This window comes from Corylus avellana, chromosome ca7 (assembly GCF_901000735.1).
Source record: "Corylus avellana chromosome ca7, CavTom2PMs-1.0".
Lineage (NCBI taxonomy): Eukaryota > Viridiplantae > Streptophyta > Magnoliopsida > Fagales > Betulaceae > Corylus > Corylus avellana.
In genome coordinates, this window is record NC_081547.1 from 5,851,668 (window position 1) to 5,851,890 (window position 223).

The following is a 223-nucleotide window of genomic DNA, read 5'->3' on the forward strand; positions in this document are numbered from 1 at the left end:
TTTTTTTTTTTTCGACTTCGAGATTTCACAAAGCGTGAAGCACAATTACATTACAATCTGTTGACATTCTTTTGTTTATTTTACCACTATAGTTAATAAAACACAAATATATAACGTATATATATATATATATAAAAGCATTATCTTTTTCCAAGTCAATCACATTAATATATATACAATTATACAAGCTAGATTAGTATATATATATGTGATGCAGGGCGCC

At 25.6% G+C, this 223-nt stretch overlaps 1 protein-coding gene across 1 annotated transcript in view; it reads right to left on the reverse strand.

Moving 5' to 3' along the window:
• LOC132186610 (putative RING-H2 finger protein ATL21A) overlaps nt 1-223 on the reverse strand; it is a 3,258-nt gene that overhangs the window by 1,948 nt on the left and 1,087 nt on the right. The gene's annotated exons all lie outside the window — the stretch shown is intronic.